Source organism: Macaca fascicularis, chromosome 2, assembly GCF_037993035.2.
Source record: "Macaca fascicularis isolate 582-1 chromosome 2, T2T-MFA8v1.1".
NCBI classification, from domain to species: Eukaryota; Metazoa; Chordata; class Mammalia; order Primates; family Cercopithecidae; genus Macaca; species Macaca fascicularis.
The window spans coordinates 68,975,012-68,996,396 of NC_088376.1; positions in this window are offsets into that span (position 1 = coordinate 68,975,012).

A 21,385-nucleotide genomic window follows, 5' to 3' on the forward strand; every position below is an offset into this window, starting at 1 on the left:
TGTTCTGTTAATTCATCTCACAGAGTTTCATGTGTATTTCGTGGATCCCTCTGCTAGCCTTATTTCTGTGGAATCTGAGAACAGATATTTCAGATCCCTTGGAAGACTATAGGGCCAAAGGAAATATCCTCCGATAACAAAGAGAAAGAAGCTTTTTGAGAAACTTCTTTGAGTTCTGTGAAATCATCTCACAGAGTTACAGCTTTCCCCTCAAGAAGCCCTTCGCCAAGACAGTTCTTGTGGAATTGGCAAAGTGATATTTGGAAGCCCATAGAGGGCTATGGTGAAAAAGGAAATATCCTCAGATGAAATCTGGAAAGAAGCTTTCTGAGAAACTGCTTAGTGTTCTGTTAATTCAATTCACAGAGTTACATCTGTATTTCGTGGATCTATTTGCTAGCCTTATTTCTGTGGAATCTGAGAACAGATATTTCGGATCCCTTGGAAGACTATAGGGCCAAAGGAAGTATCCTCCGATAACAAACAGAAAGAAGCTTTCTGAAAAACTTCTTTGTGTTCTGTGAAATCATCTCACAGAGTTACAGCTTTCCCCTCAAGAAGCCTTTCGTTAAGACAGTTCTTCTGGAATTGGCAAAGTGATATTTGGAAGCCCATAGAGGGCTAAGGTGAAAAAGGAAATATCCTCCGATGAAATCTGGAAAGAAGCTTTCTGAGAAACTGCTTAGTGTTCTGTTAATTCATCTCACAGAGTTACATCTGTATTTCGTCGATCTCTTTGCTAGCCTTATTTCTGTGGAATCTGAGAACATTTATTTCGGATCCCTTGGAAGACTATAGGGCCAAAGGAAATATCCTCCGATAACAAAGAGAAAGAAGCTTTCTGAGAAACTTCTTTGTGTTCTGTTAAATCATCTCACAGAGTTACAGTTTCCCCTCAAGAAGCCTTTCGCTAAGACAGTTCTTGTGGAATTGGCAAAGTGATATTTGGAAGCCCATAGAGGGCTATGGTGAAAAAGGAAATATCCTCAGATGAAATCTGGAAAGAAGCTTTCTGAGAAACTGCTTAGTGTTCTGTTAATTCATCTCACAGAGTTACATCTGTATTTCGTCGATCTCTCTGCTAGTCTTATTTCTGTGGAATCTGAGAACAGATATTTCGGATCCCTTGGAAGACTATAGGGTCAAAGGAAATATCCTCCGATAACAAAGAGAAAGAAGCTTTCTGAGAAACTTCTTTGTGTTCTGTGAAATCATCTACCAGAGTTACAGCATTCCCCACAAGAAGCCTTTCGCTAAGACAGCTCTTGTGGAATTGTCAAAGTGATATTTGGAAGCCCATAGAGGGCTATAGTGAAAACGGAAATATCCTCAGATGAAATCTGGAAAGAAGCTTTCTGAGAAACTGCTTAGTGTTCTGTTAATTCATCTCACAGAGTTACATCTGTATTTCGTGGATCTCTTTGCTAGCCTTATTTCTGTGGAATCTGAGAACAGATATTTCGGATCCCTTGGAAGACTATAGGGCCAAAGGAAATATCCTCCGATAACAAAGAGAAAGAAGCTTTCTGAGAAACTTCTTTGTGTTCTGTGAAATCATCTCACAGAGTTACAGCATTCCCCTCAAGAAGCCTTTCGCAAGAGAGTTCTTGTGGAATTGGCAAAGTGATATTTGGAGGCCCATAGAGGGCTATTGTGAAAAAGGAAATATCCTCCCATGAAATCTGGAAAGAAGCTTTCTGAGAAACTGCTTAGTGTTCTGTTAATTCTTCTCACAGAGTTACATCTGTATTTCGTGGATCTCTTTGCTAGCCTTATTTCTGTGGAATCTGAGAACAGATATTTCGGATCCCTTGGAAGACTATAGGGCCAAAGGAAATATCCTCCGATAACAGAGAGAAAGAAGCTTTCTGAGAAACTTCTTTGTGTTCTGTGAAATCATCTCACAGAGTTACAGCTTTCCCCTCAAGAAGCCTTTCCCAAGACAGTTCTTGTGGAATTGGCAAAGTGATATTTGGAAGCCCATAGAGGGATATGGTGAAAAAGGAAATATCCTCAGATGAAATCTGGAAAGAAGCTTTCTGAGAAACTGCTTAGTGTTCTGTTAATTCATCTCACAGAGTTACATCTGTATTTCGTCGATCTCTTTGCTAGCCTTATTTCTGTGGAATCTGAGAACAGATATTTCGGATCCCTTGGAAGACTATAGGGCCAAAGGAAATATCCTCCGATAACAAACAGAAAGAAGCTTTCTGAGAAACTTCTTTGTGTTCTGTGAAATCATCTCACAGAGTTACAGCATTCCCCTCAAGAAGCCTTTCGCTAAGACAGCTCTTGTGGAATTGGCAAAGTGATATTTGGAAGCCCATAGAGGGCTATGGTGAAAAAGGAAATATCCTGCGATGAAATCTGGAAAGAAGCTTTCTGAGAAACTGCTTAGTGTTCTTTTAATTCATCTCACAGAGTTACATCTGTATTTGGTGGATCTCTTTGCAAGCCTTATTTCTGTGGAATCTGAGAACAGATATTTCGGATCCCTTCGAAGACCATAGGGCCAAAGGAAATATCCTCCGATAACAAAGAGAAAGAAGCTTTCTGAGAAACTTCTTTGTGTTCTGTGAAATCATCTCACAGAGTTACAGCTTTCCCCTCAAGAAGCCTTTCGCCAAGACAGTTCTTGTGGAATTGGCAAAGTGATATTTGGAAGCCCATACAGGGCTATGGTGAAAAAGGAAATATACTCAGATGAAATCTGGAAAGAAGCTTTCTGAGAAACTGCTTAGTGTTCTGTTAATTCATCTCACAGAGTTACATCTGTATTTCGTGGATCTCTTTGCTAGCCTTATTTCTGTGGAATCTGAGAACAGATATTTCGGATCCCTTGGAAGACTATAGGGCCAAAGGAAATATCCTCCGATAACAAAGAGAAAGAATCTTTCTGAGCAACTTCTTTGTGTTCTGTGAAATCATCTCACAGAGTTACAGCTTTCCCCTCAAGAAGCCTTTCGCCAAGACAGTTCTTGTGGAATTGGCAAAGTGATATTTGGAAGCCCATAGAGGGCTATGGTGAAAAAGGAAATATCCTCAGATGAAATCTGGAAAGAAGCTTTCTGAGAAACTGCTTAGTGTTCTGTTAATTCATCTCACAGAGTTACATGTGTATTTCGTGGATCTCTCTGCTAGCCTTATTTCTGTGGAATCTGAGAACAGATATTTCGGATCCCTTGGAAGACTATAGGGCCAAAGGAAATATCCTCCGATAACAAACAGAAAGAAGCTTTCTGAGAAACTTCTTTGTGTTCTGTGAAATCATCTCACAGAGTTACAGCATTCCCCTCAAGAAGCCTTTCCCTAAGACAGTTCTTGTGGAATTGGCAAAGTGATATTTGGAAGCCCATAGAGGGCTATAGTGAAAACGGAAATATCCTCAGATGAAATCTGGAAAGAAGCTTTCTGAGGAACTGCTTAGTGTTCTGTTAATTCATCTCACAGAGTTACATCTGTATTTCGTGGATCTCTTTGCTAGCCTTATTTCTGTGGAATCTGAGAACAGATATTTCGGATCCCTTGGAAGACTATAGGGCCAAAGGATATATCCTCTGATAACAAAGAGAAAGAAGCTTTCTGAGAAACTTCTTTGTGTTCTTTGAAATCGTCTCAGAGAGTTACAGCTTTCCCCTCAAGAAGCCTTTCGCAAGACAGTTCTTGTGGAATTGGCAAAGTGATATTTGGAAGCCCATAGAGGGCTATGGTTAAAAAGGAAATATCCTCAGATGAAATCTGGAAAGAAGCTTTCTGGGAAACTGCTTAGTGTTCTGTTAATTCATCTCACAGAGTTACATCTGTATTTCGTCGATCTCTTTGCTAGCCTTATTTCTGTGGAATGTGAGAACAGATATTTCGGATCCCTTGGAAGACTATAGGGCCAAAGAAATATCCTCCGATAACAAAGAGAAAGAAGCTTTCTGAGAAACTTCTTTGTGTTCTGTGAAATCATCTCACAGAGTTACAGCTTTCCCCTCAAGAAGCCTTTCGCCAAGACAGTTCTTGTGGAATTGGCAAAGTGATATTTGGAAGCCCTTAGAGGGCTATGGTGAAAAAGGAAATATCCTCAGATGAAATCTGGAAAGAAGCTTTCTGAGAAACTTCTTAGTGTTCTGTTAATTCATCTCACAGAGTTTCATGTGTATTTCGTGGATCTCTCTGCTAGCCTTATTTCTGTGGAATCTGAGAACAGATATTTCAGATCCCTTGGAAGACTATAGGGCCAAAGGAAATATCCTCCGATAACAAAGAGAAAGAAGCTTTTTGAGAAACTTCTTTGTGTTCTGTGAAATCATCTCACAGAGTTACAGCTTTCCCCTCAAGAAGCCTTTCGCAAGAGAGTTCTTGTGGAATTGGCAAAGTGATATTTGGAAGCCCACACAGGGCTATGGTGAAAAAGGAAATATACTCAGATGAAATCTGGAAAGAAGATTTCTGAGAAACTGCTTAGTGTTCTCTTAATTCATCTCACAGAGTTACATCTGTATTTCGTGGATCTCTTTGCTAGCCTTATTTCTGTGGAATCTGAGAACATATATTTCGGATCCCTTGGAAGACTATAGGGCCAAAGGAAATATCCTCCGATAACAAAGAGAAAGAAACTTTCTGAGAAACTTCTTTGTGTTCTGTGAAATCATCTCACAGAGTTACAGCTTTCCCCTCAAGAAGCCTTTCGCTAAGACAGTTCTTGTGGAATTGGCAAAGTGATATTTGGAAGCCCATAGAGGGCTATGGTGAAAAAGGAAATATACTCAGATGAAATCTGGAAAGAAGCTTTCTGAGAAACTGCTTAGTGTTCTGTTAATTCATCTCACAGAGTTACATCTGTATTTCGTCCATCTCTTTGCTAGCCTTATTTCTGTGGAATCTGAGAACAGATATTTCGGATCCCTTGGAAGACTATAGGGCCAAAGGAAATATCCTCCGATAACAAAGAGAAAGAAGCTTTCTGAGAAACTTCTTTGTGTTCTGTGAAATCATCTCACAGAGTTACAGCTTTTCCCTCGAGAATCCTTTCGCCAAGACAGTTCTTGTGGAATTGGCAAAGTGATATTTGGAAGCCCATAGAGGGCTATGGTGAAAAAGGAAATATCCTCAGATGAAATCTGGAAAGAAGCTTTCTGAGAAACTGCTTAGTGTTCTGTTAATTCATCTCACAGAGTTACATGTGTATTTCGTGGATCTCTTTGCTAGCCTTATTTCTGTGGAATCTGAGAACAGATATTTCAGATCCCTTGGAAGACTATAGGGCCAAAGGAAATATCCTCTGATAACAAAGAGAAAGAAGCATTTTGAGAAACTTCTTTGTGTTCTGTGAAATCATCTCACAGAGTTACAGCTTTCCCCTCAAGAAGCATTTCGTTAAGACAGTTCTTGTTGAATTGGCAAATGATATTTGGAAGCCTAAGAGGGCTACGGTGAAAAAGGAAATATCCTCAGATGAAATCTGGAAAGAAGCTTTCTGAGAAACTGCTTAGTGTTCTGTTAATTCATCTCACAGAGTTACATCTGTATTTCGTGGATCTCTTTGCTAGCCTTATTTCTGTGGAATCTGAGAACAGATATTTCGCATCCCTTGGAAGACTATAGGGCCAAAGGAAATATCCTCCGATAACAAAGAGAAAGAAGCTTTCTGAGAAACTTCTTTGTGTTCTGTGAAATCATCTCACAGAGTTACAGCTTTCCCCTCAAGAAGCCTTTCGCCAAGACAGTTCTTGTGGAATTGGCAAAGTGATATTTGGAAGCCCATAGAGGGCTATGGTTAAAAAGGAAATATCCTCCGATGAAATCTGGAAAGAAGCTTTCTGAGAAACTGCTTAGTGTTCTGTTAATTCATCTCACAGAGTTACATCTGCATTTCGTGGATCTCTTTGCTAGCCTTATTTCTGTGGAATCTGAGAACAGATATTTCGGATCACTTGGAAGACTATAGGGCCAAAGGAAATATCCTCCGATAACAAAGAGAAAGAAGCTTTCTGAGAAACTTCTTTGTGTTCTGTGAAATCATCTCACAGAGTTACAGCTTTCCCCTCAAGAAGCCTTTCTCTAAGACAGTTCTTGTGGAATTGGCAAAGTGATATTTGGAAGCCCATAGAGGGCTATGGTGAAAAAGGAAATATCCTCAGATGAAATCTGGAAAGAAGCTTTCTGAGAAACTTCTTTGTGTTCTTTGAAATCATCTCACAGAGTTACAGCTTTCCCCTCAAGAAGCCTTTCGCAAGACAGTTCTTGTGGAATTGGCAAAGTGATATTTGGAAGCCCATAGAGGGCTATGGTGAAAAAGGAGATATACTCAGATGAAATCTGGAAAGAAGCTTTCTGGGAAACTGCTTAGTGTTCTGTTAATTCATCTCACAGAGTTACATCTGTATTTCGTCGATCTCTTTGCTAGCCTTATTTCTGTGGAATGTGAGAACAGATATTTCGGATCCCTTGGAAGACTATAGGGCCAAAGAAATATCCTCCGATAACAAAGAGAAAGAAGCTTTCTGAGAAACTTCTTTGTGTTCTGTGAAATCATCTCACAGAGTTACAGCTTTCCCCTCAAGAAGCCTTTCGCCAAGACAGTTCTTGTGGAATTGGCAAAGTGATATTTGGAAGCCCTTAGAGGGCTATGGTGAAAAAGGAAATATCCTCAGATGAAATCTGGAAAGAAGCTTTCTGAGAAACTGCTTAGTGTTCTGTTAATTCATCTCACAGAGTTTCATGTGTATTTCGTGGATCTCTCTGCTAGCCTTATTTCTGTGGAATCTGAGAACAGATATTTCAGATCCCTTGGAAGACTATAGGGCCAAAGGAAATATCCTCCGATAACAAAGAGAAAGAAGCTTTTTGAGAAACTTCCTTGTGTTCTGTGAAATCATCTCACAGAGTTACAGCTTTCCCCTCAAGAAGCCTTTCGCAAGAGAGTTCTTGTGGAATTGGCAAAGTGATATTTGGAAGCCCATACAGGGCTATGGTGAAAAAGGAAATATACTCAGATGAAATCTGGAAAGAAGATTTCTGAGAAACTGCTTAGTGTTCTCTTAATTCATCTCACAGAGTTACATCTGTATTTCGTGGATCTCTTTGCTAGCCTTATTTCTGTGGAATCTGAGAACATATATTTCGGATCCCTTGGAAGACTATAGGGCCAAAGGAAATATCCTCCGATAACAAAGAGAAAGAAGCTTTCTGAGAAACTTCTTTGTGTTCTGTGAAATCATCTCACAGAGTTACAGCTTTCCCCTCAAGAAGCCTTTCGCTAAGACAGTTCTTGTGGAATTGGCAAAGTGATATTTGGAAGCCCATAGAGGGCTATGGTGAAAAAGGAAATATACTCAGATGAAATCTGGAAAGAAGCTTTCTGAGAAACTGCTTAGTGTTCTGTTAATTCATCTCACAGAGTTACATCTGTGTTTCGTCCATCTCTTTGCTAGCCTTATTTCTGTGGAATCTGAGAACAGATATTTCGGATCCCTTGGAAGACTATAGGGCCAAAGGAAATATCCTCCGATAACAAAGAGAAAGAAGCTTTCTGAGAAACTTCTTTGTGTTCTGTGAAATCATCTCACAGAGTTACAGCTTTTCCCTCGAGAATCCTTTCGCCAAGACAGTTCTTGTGGAATTGGCAAAGTGATATTTGGAAGCCCATAGAGGGCTATGGTGAAAAAGGAAATATCCTCAGATGAAATCTGGAAAGAAGCTTTCTGAGAAACTGCTTAGTGTTCTGTTAATTCATCTCACAGAGTTACATGTGTATTTCGTGGATCTCTTTGCTAGCCTTATTTCTGTGGAATCTGAGAACAGATATTTCAGATCCCTTGGAAGACTATAGGGCCAAAGGAAATATCCTCTGATAACAAAGAGAAAGAAGCATTTTGAGAAACTTCTTTGTGTTCTGTGAAATCATCTCACAGAGTTACAGCTTTCCCCTCAAGAAGCATTTCGTTAAGACAGTTCTTGTTGAATTGGCAAATGATATTTGGAAGCCTAAGAGGGCTACGGTGAAAAAGGAAATATCCTCAGATGAAATCTGGAAAGAAGCTTTCTGAGAAACTGCTTAGTGTTCTGTTAATTCATCTCACAGAGTTACATCTGTATTTCGTGGATCTCTTTGCTAGCCTTATTTCTGTGGAATCTGAGAACAGATATTTCGCATCCCTTGGAAGACTATAGGGCCAAAGGAAATATCCTCCGATAACAAAGAGAAAGAAGCTTTCTGAGAAACTTCTTTGTGTTCTGTGAAATCATCTCACAGAGTTACAGCTTTCCCCTCAAGAAGCCTTTCGCCAAGACAGTTCTTGTGGAATTGGCAAAGTGATATTTGGAAGCCCATAGAGGGCTATGGTTAAAAAGGAAATATCCTCCGATGAAATCTGGAAAGAAGCTTTCTGAGAAACTGCTTAGTGTTCTGTTAATTCATCTCACAGAGTTACATCTGCATTTCGTGGATCTCTTTGCTAGCCTTATTTCTGTGGAATCTGAGAACAGATATTTCGGATCACTTGGAAGACTATAGGGCCAAAGGAAATATCCTCCGATAACAAAGAGAAAGAAGCTTTCTGAGAAACTTCTTTGTGTTCTGTGAAATCATCTCACAGAGTTACAGCTTTCCCCTCAAGAAGCCTTTCGCTAAGACAGTTCTTGTGGAATTGGCAAAGTGATATTTGGAAGCCCATAGAGGGCTATGGTTAAAAAGGAAATATCCTCCGATGAAATCTGGAAAGAAGCTTTCTGAGAAACTGCTTAGTGTTCTGTTAATTCATCTCACAGAGTTACATCTGCATTTCGTGGATCTCTTTGCTAGCCTTATTTCTGTGGAATCTGAGAACAGATATTTCGGATCACTTGGAAGACTATAGGGCCAAAGGAAATATCCTCCGATAACAAAGAGAAAGAAGCTTTCTGAGAAACTTCTTTGTGTTCTGTGAAATCATCTCACAGAGTTACAGCTTTCCCCTCAAGAAGCCTTTCGCTAAGACAGTTCTTGTGGAATTGGCAAAGTGATATTTGGAAGCCCATAGAGGGCTATGGTGAAAAAGGAAATATACTCAGATGAAATCTGGAAAGAAGCTTTCTGAGAAACTGCTTAGTGTTCTGTTAATTCATCTCACAGAGTTACATCTGTATTTCGTCCATCTCTTTGCTAGCCTTATTTCTGTGGAATCTGAGAACAGATATTTCGGATCACTTGGAAGACTATAGGGCCAAAGGAAATATCCTCCGATAACAAAGAGAAAGAAGCTTTCTGAGAAACTTCTTTGTGTTCTGTGAAATCATCTCACAGAGTTACAGCTTTCCCCTCAAGAAGCCTTTCGCTAAGACAGTTCTTGTGGAATTGGCAAAGTGATATTTGGAAGCCCATAGAGGGCTATGGTGAAAAAGGAAATATACTCAGATGAAATCTGGAAAGAAGCTTTCTGAGAAACTGCTTAGTGTTCTGTTAATTCATCTCACAGAGTTACATCTGTATTTCGTCCATCTCTTTGCTAGCCTTATTTCTGTGGAATCTGAGAACAGATATTTCGGATCCCTTGGAAGACTATAGGGCCAAAGGAAATATCCTCCGATAACAAAGAGAAAGAAGCTTTCTGAGAAACTTCTTTGTGTTCTGTGAAATCATCTCACAGAGTTACAGCTTTTCCCTCGAGAAGCCTTTCGCCAAGACAGTTCTTGTGGAATTGGCAAAGTGATATTTGGAAGCCCATAGAGGGCTATGGTGAAAAAGGAAATATCCTCAGATGAAATCTGGAAAGAAGTTTTCTGAGGAACTGCTTAGTGTTCTGTTAATTCATCTCACAGAGTTACATCTGTATTTCGTGGATCTCTTTGCTAGCCTTATTTCTGTGGAATCTCAGAACAGATATTTCGGATCCCTTGGAAGACTATAGGGCCAAAGGATATATCCTCTGATAACAAAGAGAAAGAAGCTTTCTGAGAAACTTCTTTGTGTTCTTTGAAATCGTCTCAGAGAGTTACAGCTTTCCCCTCAAGAAGCCTTTCGCAAGACAGTTCTTGTGGAATTGGCAAAGTGATATTTGGAAGCCCATAGAGGGCTATGGTTAAAAAGGAAATATCCTCAGATGAAATCTGGAAAGAAGCTTTCTGGGAAACTGCTTAGTGTTCTGTTAATTCATCTCACAGAGTTACATCTGTATTTCGTCGATCTCTTTGCTAGCCTTATTTCTGTGGAATGTGAGAACAGATATTTCGGATCCCTTGGAAGACTATAGGGCCAAAGAAATATCCTCCGATAACAAAGAGAAAGAAGCTTTCTGAGAAACTTCTTTGTGTTCTGTGAAATCATCTCACAGAGTTACAGCTTTCCCCTCAAGAAGCCTTTCGCCAAGACAGTTCTTGTGGAATTGGCAAAGTGATATTTGGAAGCCCTTAGAGGGCTATGGTGAAAAAGGAAATATCCTCAGATGAAATCTGGAAAGAAGCTTTCTGAGAAACTGCTTAGTGTTCTGTTAATTCATCTCACAGAGTTTCATGTGTATTTCGTGGATCTCTCTGCTAGCCTTATTTCTGTGGAATCTGAGAACAGATATTTCAGATCCCTTGGAAGACTATAGGGCCAAAGGAAATATCCTCCGATAACAAAGAGAAAGAAGCTTTCTGAGAAACTTCTTTGTGTTCTGTGAAATCATCTCACAGAGTTACAGCTTTCCCCTCAAGAAGCCTTTCGCTAAGACAGTTCTTGTGGAATTGGCAAAGTGATATTTGGAAGCCCATAGAGGGCTATGGTGAAAAAGGAAATATACTCAGATGAAATCTGGAAAGAAGCTTTCTGAGAAACTGCTTAGTGTTCTGTTAATTCATCTCACAGAGTTACATCTGTATTTCGTCCATCTCTTTGCTAGCCTTATTTCTGTGGAATCTGAGAACAGATATTTCGGATCCCTTGGAAGACTATAGGGCCAAAGGAAATATCCTCCGATAACAAAGAGAAAGAAGCTTTCTGAGAAACTTCTTTGTGTTCTGTGAAATCATCTCACAGAGTTACAGCTTTTCCCTCGAGAAGCCTTTCGCCAAGACAGTTCTTGTGGAATTGGCAAAGTGATATTTGGAAGCCCATAGAGGGCTATGGTGAAAAAGGAAATATCCTCAGATGAAATCTGGAAAGAAGCTTTCTGAGAAACTGCTTAGTGTTCTGTTAATTCATCTCACAGAGTTACATGTGTATTTCGTGGATCTCTTTGCTAGCCTTATTTCTGTGGAATCTGAGAACAGATATTTCAGATCCCTTGGAAGACTATAGGGCCAAAGGAAATATCCTCTGATAACAAAGAGAAAGAAGCATTTTGAGAAACTTCTTTGTGTTCTGTGAAATCATCTCACAGAGTTACAGCTTTCCCCTCAAGAAGCATTTCGTTAAGACAGTTCTTGTTGAATTGGCAAATGATATTTGGAAGCCTAAGAGGGCTACGGTGAAAAAGGAAATATCCTCAGATGAAATCTGGAAAGAAGCTTTCTGAGAAACTGATAGTGTTCTGTTAATTCATCTCACAGAGTTACATCTGTATTTCGTGGATCTCTTTGCTAGCCTTATTTCTGTGGAATCTGAGAACAGATATTTCGGATCCCTTGGAAGACTATAGGGCCAAAGGAAATATCCTCCGATAACAAAGTGAAAGAAGCTTTCTGAGAAACTTCTTTGTGTTCTGTGAAATCATCTCACAGAGTTACAGCATTCCCCTCAAGAAGCCTTTCGCTAAGACAGTTCTTGTGGAATTGGCAAAGTGATATTTGGAAGCCCATAGAGGGCTATGGTGAAAAAGGAAGTATCCTCCGATGAAATCTGGAAAGAAGCTTTCTGAGAAACTGCTTAGTGTTCTGTTAATTCATCTCACAGAGTTACATCTGTATTTCGTGGATCTCTTTGCTAGCCTTATTTCTGTGGAATCTGAGAACAGATATTTCGGATCCCTTGGAAAACTATAGGGCCAAAGGAAATATCCTCCAATAACAAAGAGAAAGAAGCTTTCTGAGAAACTTCTTTGTGTTCTGTGAAATCATCTCACAGAGTTACACCTTTCCCCTCAAGAAGCCTTTCGCTAACACAGTTCTTGTGGAATTGGCAAAGTGATATTTGGAAGCCCATAGAGGGCTATGGTGAAAAAGGAAATATCCTCAGATGAAATCTGGAAAGAAGCTTTCTTAGAAACTGCTTAGTGTTCTGTTAATTCATCTCACAGAGTTACATCTGTATTTCGTGGATCTCTTTGCTAGCCTTATTTCTGTGGAATCTGAGAACAGATATTTCGGATCCCTTGGAAGACTATAGGGCCAAAGGAAATATCCTCCGATAACAAAGAGAAAGAAGCTTTCTGAGACACTTCCTTGTGTTCTGTGAAATCATCTCACAGAGTTACAGCTTTCCCCTCAAGAAGCCTTTCGCCAAGACAGTTCTTGTGGAATTGGCAAAGTGATATTTGGAAGCCCATAGAGGGCTATGCTGAAAAAGGAAATATCCTCAGATGAAATCTGGAAAGAAGCTTTCTGAGAAACTGCTTAGTGTTCTGTTAATTCATCTCACAGAGTTACATCTGTATTTCGTCGATCTCTCTGCTAGCCTTATTTCTGTGGAATCTGAGAACAGATATTTCGGATCCCTTGGAAGACTATAGGGCCAAAGGAAATATCCTCCGATAACAAACAGAAAGAAGCTTTCTGAGAAACTTCTTTGTGTTCTGTGAAATCATCTAACAGAGTTACAGCATTCCCCTCAAGAAGCCTTTCGCTAAGACAGCTCTTGTGGAATTGGCAAAGTGATATTTGGAAGCCCATAGAGGGCTATGGTGAAAAAGGAAATATCCTCAGATGAAATCTGGAAGGAAGCTTTCTGAGAAACTGCTTAGTGTTCTGTTAATTCATCTCACAGAGTTACATCTGTATTTCGTCGATCTCTTTGCTAGCCTTATTTCTGTGGAATCTGAGAACAGATATTTCGGATCCCTTGGAAGACTATAGGGCCAAAGGAAATATCCTCCGATAACAAAGAGAAAGAAGCTTTCTGAGAAACTTCTTTGTGTTCTGTGAAATCATCTCACAGAGTTACAGCTTTCCCCTCAAGAAGCCTTTCGTTAAGACAGTTCTTGTGGAATTGGCAAAGTGATATTTGGAAGCCCATAGAGGGCTATGGTGAAAAAGGAAATATCCTCAGATGAAATCTGGAAAGAAGCTTTCTGAGAAACTGCTTAGTGTTCTGTTAATTCATCTCACAGAGTTACATCTGTATTTCGTCCATCTCTTTGCTAGCCTTATTTCTGTGGAATCTGAGAACAGATATTTCGGATCCCTTGGAAGACTATAGGTCCAAAGGATATATCCTCCGATAACAAAGAGAAAGAAGCTTTCTGAGAAACTTCTTTGTGTTCTTTGAAATCATCTCACAGAGTTACAGCTTTCCCCTCAAGAAGCGTTTCGCTAAGACAGTTCTTGTGGAATTGGCAAAGTGATATTTGGAAGCCCATAGAGGGCTATGGTGAAAAAGGAAATATCCTCCGATGAAATCTGGAAAGAAGCTTTCTGAGAAACTGCTTAGTGTTCTGTTAATTCATCTCATAGAGTTACATCTGTATTTCGTCCATCTCTTTGCTAGCCTTATTTCTGTGGAATCTGAGAACAGATATTTCGGATCCCTTGGAAGATTATAGGGCCAAGGGAAATATCCTCCGATAACAAAGAGAAAGAAGCTTTCTGAGAAACTTCTTTGTGTTCTGTGAAATCATCTCACAGAGTTACAGCTTTCCCCTCAAGAAGCCTTTCGCCAAGACAGTTCTTGTGGAATTGGCAAAGTGATATTTGGAAGCCCATAGATGGCTATGGTGAAAAAGGAAATATCCTCAGATGAAATCTGGAAAGAAGCTTTCTGAGAAACTGCTTAGTGTTCTGTTAATTCATATCACAGATTTACATCTGTATTTCGTCGATCTCTTTGCTAGCCTTATTTCTGTGGAATCTGATAACAGATATTTCGCATCCCTTGGAAGACTATAGGGCCAAAGGAAATATCCTCCGATAACAGAGAGAAAGAAGCTTTCTGAGAAACTTCTTTGTGTTCTGTGAAATCATCTCACAGAGTTACAGCTTTCCCCTCAAGAAGCCTTTCGCCAAGACAGTTCTTCTGGAATTGGCAGAGTGATATTTGGAAGCCCATAGAGGGCTATGGTGAAAAAGGAAATATACTCAGATGAAATCTGGAAAGAAGCTTTCTGAGAAACTGCTTAGTGTTCTGTTAATTCATCTCACAGAGTTACATCTGTATTTCGTGGATCTCTTTGCTTGCCTTATTTCTGTGGAATCTGAGAACAGATATTTCGCATCCCTTGGAAGAGTATAGGGCCAAAGGAAATATCCTCCGATAACAAAGAGAAAGAAGCTTTTTGAGAAACTTCTTTGTGTTCTGTGAAATCATCTCACAGAGTTACAGCTTTCCCCTCAAGAAGCCTTTCGCCAAGACAGTTCTTGTGGAATTGGCAAAGTGATATTTGGAAGCCCATAGAGGGCTATGGTGAAAAAGGAAATATCCTCAGATGAAATCTGGAAAGAAGCTTTCTGAGAAACTGCTTAGTGTTCTGTTAATTCATCTCACAGAGTTACATCTGTATTTCGTTGATCTCTCTGCTAGCCTTATTTCTGTGGAATCTGAGAACAGATATTTCGGATCCCTTGGAAGACTATAGGGCCAAAGGAAATATCCTCCGATAACAAACAGAAAGAAGCTTTCTGAGAAACTTCTTTGTGTTCTGTGAAATCATCTAACAGAGTTACAGCATTCCCCTCAAGAAGCCTTTCGCTAAGACAGCTCTTGTGGAATTGGCAAAGTGATATTTGGAAGCCCATTGAGGGCTATAGTGAAAACGGAAATATCCTCAGATGAAATCTGGAAAGAAGCTTTCTGAGAAACTTCTTAGTGTTCTGTTAATTCATCTCACAGAGTTACATCTGTATTTCGTGGATCTCTTTGCTAGCCTTATTTCTGTGGAATCTGAGAACAGATATTTCGGATCCCTTTGAAGACTATAGGGCCAAAGGAAATATCCTCCGATAACAAACAGAAAGAAGCTTTCTGAGAAACTTCTTTGTGTTCTTTGAAATCATCTCACAGAGTTACTGCTTTCCCCTCAAGAAGCCTTTCGCAAGACAGTTCTTGTGGAATTGGCAGAGTGATATTTGGAAGCCCATAGAGGGCTATGGTGAAAAAGGAAATATCCTCAGATGAAATCTGGAAAGAAGCTTTCTGAGAAACTGCTTAGTGTTCTGTTAATTCATCTCACAGAGTTACATCTGTATTTCGTCGATCTCTTTGCTAGCCTTATTTCTGTGGAATCTGAGAACAGATATTTCGGATCCCTTGGAAGACAATAGGGCCAAAGGAAATATCCTCCGATAACAAAGAGAAAGAAGCTTTCTGAGAAACTTCTTTGTGTTCTGTGAAATCATCTCACAGAATTACAGCATTCCCCTCAAGAAGCCTTTCGTTAAGACAGTTCTTGTGGAATTGGCAAAGTGATATTTGGAAGCCCATAGAGGGCTATGGTGAAAAAGGAAATATCCTCCGATGAAATCTGGAAAGAAGCTTTCTGAGAAACTGCTTAGTGTTCTGTTAATTCATCTCACAGAGTTACATCTGTATTTCGTCGATCTCTTTGCTAGCCTTATTTCTGTGGAATCTGAGAACAGATATTTCGGATCCCTTGGAAGACTATAGGGCCAAAGGAAATATCCTCCGATAACAAAGAGAAAGAAGCTTTCTGAGAAACTTCTTTGTGTTCTGTGAAATCATCTCACAGAGTTACAGCTTTCCCCTCAAGAAGCCTTTCGCCAAGACAGTTCTTGTGGAATTGGCAAAGTGATATTTGGAAGCCCATAGATGGCTATGGTGAAAAAGGAAATATCCTCTGATGAAATCTGGAAAGAAGCTTTCTGAGAAACTGCTTAGTGTTCTCTTAATTCATATCACAGAGTTACATCTGTATTTCGTCGATCTCTTTGCTAGCCTTATTTCTGTGGAATCTGATAACAGATATTTCGAATCCCTTGGAAGACTATAGGGCCAAAGGAAATATCCTCCGATAACAGAGAGAAAGAAGCTTTCTGAGAAACTTCTTTGTGTTCTGTGAAATCATCTCACAGAGTTACAGCTTTCCCCTCAAGAAGCCTTTCGCCAAGACAGTTCTTCTGGAATTGGCAGAGTGATATTTGGAAGCCCATAGAGGGCTATGGTGAAAAAGGAAATATCCTCAGATGAAATCTGGAAAGAAGCTTTCTGAGAAACTGCTTAGTGTTCTGTTAATTCATCTCACAGAGTTACATCTGTATTTCGTGGATCTCTTTGCTAGCCTTATTTCTGTGGAATCTGAGAACAGATATTTCGCATCCCTTGGAAGACTATAGGGCCAAAGGAAATATCCTCCGATAACAAAGAGAAGAAGCTTTTTGAGAAACTTCTTTGTGTTCTGTGAAATCATCTCACAGAGTTACAGCTTTCCCCTCAAGAAGCCTTTCGCCAAGACAGTTCTTGTGGAATTGGCAAAGTGATATTTGGAAGCCCATAGAGGGCTATGGTGAAAAAGGAAATATCCTCCGATGAAATCTGGAAAGAAGCTTTCTGAGAAACTGCTTAGTGTTCTGTTAATTCATCTCACAGAGTTACATCTGTATTTCGTCGATCTCTTTGCTAGCCTTATTTCTGTGGAATCTGAGAACAGATATTTCGGATCCCTTGGAAGACTATAGGGCCAAAGGAAATATCCTCCGATAACAAAGAGAAAGAAGCTTTCTGAGAAACTTCTTTGTGTTCTGTGAAATCATCTCACAGAGTTACAGCTTTCCCCTCAAGAAGCCTTTCGCTAAGACAGTTCTTGTGGAATTCGCAAAGTGATATTTGGAAGCCCATAGAGGGCTATGGTGAAAAAGGAAATATCCTCAGATGAAATCTGGAAAGAAGCTTTCTGAGAAACTGCTTAGTGTTCTGTTAATTCATCTCACAGAGTTACATCTGTATTTCGTCGATCTCTCTGCTAGCCTTATTTCTGTGGAATCTGAGAACAGATATTTCGGATCCCTTGGAAGACTATAGGGCCAAAGGAAATATCCTCCGATAACAAACAGAAAGAAGCTTTCTGAGAAAATTCTTTGTGTTCTGTGAAATCATCTCACAGAGTTACAGCATTCTTCTCAAGAAGCCTTTCCCTAAGACTGCTCTTGTGGATTTGGCAAAGTGATATTTGAAAGCCCATAGAGGGCTATAGTGAAAACGGAAATATCCTCAGATGAAATCTGGAAAGAAGCTTTCTGAGAAACTGCTTAGTGTTCTGTTAATTCTTCTCACATTGTTACATCTGTATTTCGAGGATCTCTTTGCTAGCCTTATTTCTGTGGAATCTCAGAACAGATATTTCGGATCCCTTGGAAGACTATAGGGCCAAAGGAAATATCCTCCGATAACAAACAGAAAGAAGCTTTTTGAAAAACTTCTTTGAGTTCTGTGAAATCATCTCACAAAGTTACAGCTTTCCCCTCAAGAAGCCTTTCGCCAAGACAGTTCTTGTGGAATTGGCAAAGTGATATTTGGAAGCCCATAGAGGGCTATGGTGAAAAAGGAAATATCCTCAGATGAAATCTGGAAAGAAGCTTTCTGAGAAACTGCTTATTGTTCTGTTAATTCAATTCACAGAGTTACATCTGTATTTCGTGGATCTCTTTGCTAGCCTTATTTCTGTGGAATCTGAGAACAGATATTTCGGATCCCTTGGAAGACTATAGGGCCAAAGGAAATATCCTCCGATAACAAAGAGAAAGAAGCTTTCTGAGAAACTTCTTTGTGTTCTGTGAAATCAACTCACAGAGTTACAGCTTTCCCCTCAAGAAGCCTTTCGCTAAGACAGTTCTTGTGGAATTGGCAAAGTGATATTTGGAAGCCCATAGAGGGCTATGGTGAAAAAGGAAATATCCTGAGATGAAATCTGGAAATAAGCTTTCTGAGAAACTGCTTAGTGTTCTGTTAATTCATCTCACAGAGTTACATCTGTATTTCGTGGATCTCTTTGCTAGCCTTATTTCTGTGGAATCTGAGAACAGATATTTCGGATCCCTTGGAAGACTATAGGGCCTAAGGAAATATCCTCCGATAACAAAGAGAAAGAAGCTTTCTGAAAAACTTCTTTGTGTTCTGTGAAATCATCTCACAGAGTTACAGCTTTCCCCTCAAGGAGCCTTTCGTTAAGACAGTTCTTGTGGAATTGGCAAAGTGATATTTGGAAGCCCATAGAGGGCTATGGTGAAAAAGGAAATATCCTCCGATGAAATCTGGAAAGAAGCTTTCTGAGAAACTGCTTAGTGTTCTGTTAATTCATCTCACAGAGTTACATCTGTATTTCGTCGATCTGTTTGCTAGCCTTATTTCTGTGGAATCTGAGAACAGATATTTCGGATCCCTTGGAAGACTATAGGTACAAAGGATATATCCTCCGATAACAAAGAGAAACAATCTTTCTGAGAAACTTCTTTGTGTTCTTTGAAATCATCTCACAGAGTTACAGCTTTCCCCTCAAGAAGCCTTTCGCTAAGACAGTTCTTGTGGAATTGGCAAAGTGATATTTGGAAGCCCATAGAGGGCTGTGGTGAAAAAGGAAATATCCTCCGATGAAATCTGGAAAGAAGCTTTCTGAGAAACTGCTTAGTGTTCTGTTAATTCATCTCACAGAGTTACATCTGTATTTCGTGGATCTCTTTGCTAGCCTTATTTCTGTGGAATCTCAGAACAGATATTTCGGATCCCTTGGAAGACTATAGGGCCAAAGGAAATATCCTCCGATAAAAACAGAAAGAAGCTTTTTGAAAAACTTCTTTGAGTTCTGTGAAATCATCTCACAAAGTTACAGCTTTCCCCTCAAGAAGCCTTTCGCCAAGACAGTTCTTGTGGAATTGGCAAAGTGATATTTGGAAGCCCATAGAGGGCTATGGTGAAAAAGGAAATATCCTCAGATGAAATCTGGAAAGAAGCTTTCTGAGAAACTGCTTATTGTTCTGTTAATTCAATTCACAGAGTTACATCTGTATTTCGTGGATCTCTTTGCTAGCCTTATTTCTGTGGAATCTGAGAACAGATATTTCGGATCCCTTGGAAGACTATAGGGCCAAAGGAAATATCCTCCGATAACAAAGAGAAAGAAGCTTTCTGAGAAACTTCTTTGTGTTCTGTGAAATCAACTCACAGAGTTACAGCTTTCCCCTCAAGAAGCCTTTCGCTAAGACAGTTCTTGTGGAATTGGCAAAGTGATATTTGGAAGCCCATAGAGGGCTATGGTGAAAAAGGAAATATCCTCAGATGAAATCTGGAAATAAGCTTTCTGAGAAACTGCTTAGTGTTCTGTTAATTCATCTCACAGAGTTACATCTGTATTTCGTGGATCTCTTTGCTAGCCTTATTTCTGTGGAATCTGAGAACAGATATTTCGGATCCCTTGGAAGACTATAGGGCCTAAGGAAATATCCTCCGATAACAAAGAGAAAGAAGCTTTCTGAAAAACTTCTTTGTGTTCTGTGAAATCATCTCACAGAGTTACAGCTTTCCCCTCAAGGAGCCTTTCGTTAAGACAGTTCTTGTGGAATTGGCAAAGTGATATTTGGAAGCCCATAGAGGGCTATGGTGAAAAAGGAAATATCCTCCGATGAAATCTGGAAAGAAGCTTTCTGAGAAACTGCTTAGTGTTCTGTTAATTCATCTCACAGAGTTACATCTGTATTTCGTCGATCTGTTTGCTAGCCTTATTTCTGTGGAATCTGAGAACAGATATTTCGGATCCCTTGGAAGACTATAGGTACAAAGGATATATCCTCCGATAACAAAGAGAAACAATCTTTCTGAGAAACTTCTTTGTGTTCTTTGAAATCATCTCACAGAGTTACAGCTTTCCCCTCAAGAAGCCTTTCGCTAAGACAGTTCTTGTGGAATTGGCAAAGTGATATTTGGAAGCCCATAGAGGGCTATGGTGAAAAAGGAAATATCCTCCGATGAAATCTGGAAAGAAGCTTTCTGAGAAACTGCTTAGTGTTCTGTTAATTCATCTCACAGAGTTACATCTGTATTTCGTCCATCTCTTTGCTAGCCTTATTTCTGTGGAATCTGAGAACAGATATTTCGGATCCCTTGGAAGACTATAGGTCCAAAGGATATATCCTCCGATAACAAAGAGAAAGAAGCTTTCTGAGAAACTTCTTTGTGTTCTTTGAAATCATCTCACAGAGTTACAGCTTTCCCCTCAAGAAGCGTTTCGCTAAGACAGTTCTTGTGGAATTGGCAAAGTGATATTTGGAAGCCCATAGAGGGCTATGGTGAAAAAGGAAATATCCTCCGATGAAATCTGGAAAGAAGCTTTCTGAGAAACTGCTTAGTGTTCTGTTAATTCATCTCATAGAGTTACATCTGTATTTCGTCCATCTCTTTGCTAGCCTTATTTCTGTGGAATCTGAGAACAGATATTTCGGATCCCTTGGAAGATTATAGGGCCAAGGGAAATATCCTCCGATAACAAAGAGAAAGAAGCTTTCTGAGAAACTTCTTTGTGTTCTGTGAAATCATCTCACAGAGTTACAGCTTTCCCCTCAAGAAGCCTTTCGCCAAGACAGTTCTTGTGGAATTGGCAAAGTGATATTTGGAAGCCCATAGATGGCTATGGTGAAAAAGGAAATATCCTCAGATGAAATCTGGAAAGAAGCTTTCTGAGAAACTGCTTAGTGTTCTGTTAATTCATATCACAGATTTACATCTGTATTTCGTCGATCTCTTTGCTAGCCTTATTTCTGTGGAATCTGATAACAGATATTTCGCATCCCTTGGAAGACTATAGGGCCAAAGGAAATATCCTCCGATAACAGAGAGAAAGAAGCTTTCTGAGAAACTTCTTTGTGTTCTGTGAAATCATCTCACAGAGTTACAGCTTTCCCCTCAAGAAGCCTTTCGCCAAGACAGTTCTTCTGGAATTGGCAGAGTGATATTTGGAAGCCCATAGAGGGCTATGGTGAAAAAGGAAATATACTCAGATGAAATCTGGAAAGAAGCTTTCTGAGAAACTGCTTAGTGTTCTGTTAATTCATCTCACAGAGTTACATCTGTATTTCGTGGATCTCTTTGCTTGCCTTATTTCTGTGGAATCTGAGAACAGATATTTCGCATCCCTTGGAAGAGTATAGGGCCAAAGGAAATATCCTCCGATAACAAAGAGAAAGAAGCTTTTTGAGAAACTTCTTTGTGTTCTGTGAAATCATCTCACAGAGTTACAGCTTTCCCCTCAAGAAGCCTTTCGCCAAGACAGTTCTTGTGGAATTGGCAAAGTGATATTTGGAAGCCCATAGAGGGCTATGGTGAAAAAGGAAATATCCTCAGATGAAA